At 42.4% G+C, this 2,549-nt stretch overlaps 1 non-coding gene across 1 annotated transcript; it reads right to left on the reverse strand.

Annotated features, from left to right (window-relative positions):
- Window positions 1–967: 967 nt before the first annotated feature.
- Window positions 968–1,074, reverse strand: LOC141715628 (small nucleolar RNA R71). Its single transcript, XR_012572384.1, has one exon. It is a non-coding gene; the product is annotated as a small nucleolar RNA R71 (small nucleolar RNA).
- Between the last annotated feature and the right edge of the window lie 1,475 nt (window positions 1,075–2,549).

The raw sequence follows: 2,549 nt of genomic DNA on the forward strand, positions 1-2,549 counted from the left end.
AAGGTAATAACAATGGCTATAGAAGGAAGTAATAATGAAGTTTTGATCTCATGAGTGTTTTATTATTGATAAATTGAAGTGTTAGTTAAGTGGTTAATTAAGTAGTTAATTATAGTTAATATTTAATCAACAATTTTAAGTGTTATTATCTTAACATTAAGAAGTAGTCATACATTGGTGAGTGAGTTTAATTAGACAATAACTTAGTCTGAGTCTCTGAGGGAACGAACTAGAAAGTATTCTATATTACTTGCGAACGCGTATACTTGCGTGAATATTAGTGCATGTTTTCACCCTAACAAGTTTTTGGCGCCGCTGCCGGGGACTCGGCGTATTTGTTTAGTTTATGTACTTACCATCATTGGTCATTAGGACTCAGTGATTAGGACGTAGTAGTTAATTATTCTTTTCAGTTGTGTTTCAGGTACTTTAGCAAGCGTTTATGCAAACTCGTTCTCGTGCTCGCAAGAGGACCTTAGATACAGCTGAGGAGAAAGACGAAGTTCTTGATACTCCGGAGAAGTTAGATTTTGAGGATTCGGATTCAGGAACTGAGCAGAAAGAACCAGTAAACATGGGAGATCGTATTGTTCAAGCTGATCTAGCTCTTATGGATTTTTCTCGGCCTAAAATTGATGACATTCAGTCAAGCATCCTTCATCCGGCTATTCAACCTAACACCTTTGAAATCAAGCCGGGCACTATTCAGATGGTGCAGAATTCTGTTTCTTTTGGAGGAGCGGCAACTGAAGACCCCAACATGCACATAAGGAATTTTGTCGAGATCTGCAGCACTTTTAAGTATAATGGTGTGACTGATGAGGCTATCAAGTTGAGGCTTTTCCCATTCTCACTGAGGGATAAAGCTAAAGACTGGTTACATTCTGAACCAGCTGGGTCCATCACTACGTGGCAAGATCTTGCGCAAAAGTTTCTGGTGAAGTTTTATCCAATGGCAAAGACTGCTGCTATGAGGAGTGCTCTTACTCAGTTTGCGCAGCAACCTACAGAATCTATGTGCGAGGCTTGGGAACGCTACAAGGAAATGTTGAGAAAATGTCCACATCATGGAATGCCGGATTGGATGGTAATCACTGGTTTTTATAATGGTTTGGGGGCCCAATCTCGGCCCATGCTCGATACAGTAGCTGGAGGCGCCTTATGGGCTAAAAGCTATACTGAGGCGTATAATCTTATCGAGACGATGGCTGCAAATGAGCATCAAAACCCAACTCAGAGGATGACGTCAGGCAAGGTAGCAGGTATTCTGGAAGTTGATGCAGCCACCGCTATTGCAGCCCAGCTTCAAGCGCTATCAATGAAGGTTGATTCTTTGGCTACGTATGGAGTTAATCAAATAGCTATGGTTTGTGAGCTTTGTGCAGGTTCTCATGCTACGGATCAGTGTTCTCTTGTCAACGAATCTGTTCAGTATGTGAATAATTATCAGCGACAACAGCAGCCTGTACCAGCGACCTATCATCCTAACAACAGAAATCATCCAAATTTCAGCTGGGGGAATAATCAGAATGCTATTCAGCCAACATATCAGCAAGGAGTAAGTAAACAGTTTAACCCACCTGGATTCCAGCAACCACAGCAGTATGCTACAAGGCAATCATATCCTCAACAGGGAAGTGCAGCTGCACCTACTAGTGCTGATTTTGAGGAACTTAAGCTGTTGTGCAAGAGTCAGGCGGTTTCTATCAAGACCTTGGAAAATCAAATCGGTCAATTAGCCAATACAGTGCTCAATCGTCAACCTGGCACTCTTCCCAGTGACACGGAAGTACCAGCCAGGAAGGAAGCTAAAGAGCAAGTCAAGGCTATTACCTTAAGGTCTGGAAAAGTAGTTGATGCTGAAAAGGTAAAAGAAGTCGAAGCTGAAGTTAGAGATGAAGAATCTAAGCAAAAGGAGAAAGTGGCGGAACCAAAGAAGACTACTGTTGAACACACTCTGCCTGAGGCTAATACAGGGGAGAAACAGCTCTATCCTCCACCACCTTTTCCTAAGAGATTGCAGCAACAAAAGCTGGATAGACAGTTCGGGAAGTTTCTGGAGGTGTTCAAGAAACTTCACATCAATATACCTTTCGTTGAGGCGCTGGAACAAATGCCTAGTTATGCGAAGTTTATGAAGACTATTCTTTCAAGGAAGGTGAAACTGGATGACCTTGAAACCGTTGCTCTCACGGAAGAATGCAGCGCGGTTCTGCAACAAAAGTTACCACCAAAACTGAAAGATCCAGGAAGCTTCACCATTCCTTGCACCATTGGCAATCTAACTTTTGACAAGTGCCTTTGTGATTTGGGAGTAAGCATTAATCTGATACCGTTGTCGATCTTTAAAAAGCTGGATCTGCCTGATCCAAAACCCACATACATGTCGCTACAATTGGCGTACCATTCCATTACTTACCCAAGGGGCATAGTTGAGGATGTGCTCGTCAAGGTGGATAAGCTCTTCTTTCCTGCAGATTTTGTTATTCTGGATTTTGAGGAAGATAAGAAGATTCCCATAATCTTGGGGAGGCCTTTCTTGGCTACTG

This window comes from Apium graveolens, chromosome 3, assembly GCF_009905375.1.
Source record: "Apium graveolens cultivar Ventura chromosome 3, ASM990537v1, whole genome shotgun sequence".
NCBI classification, from domain to species: domain Eukaryota; kingdom Viridiplantae; phylum Streptophyta; class Magnoliopsida; order Apiales; family Apiaceae; genus Apium; species Apium graveolens.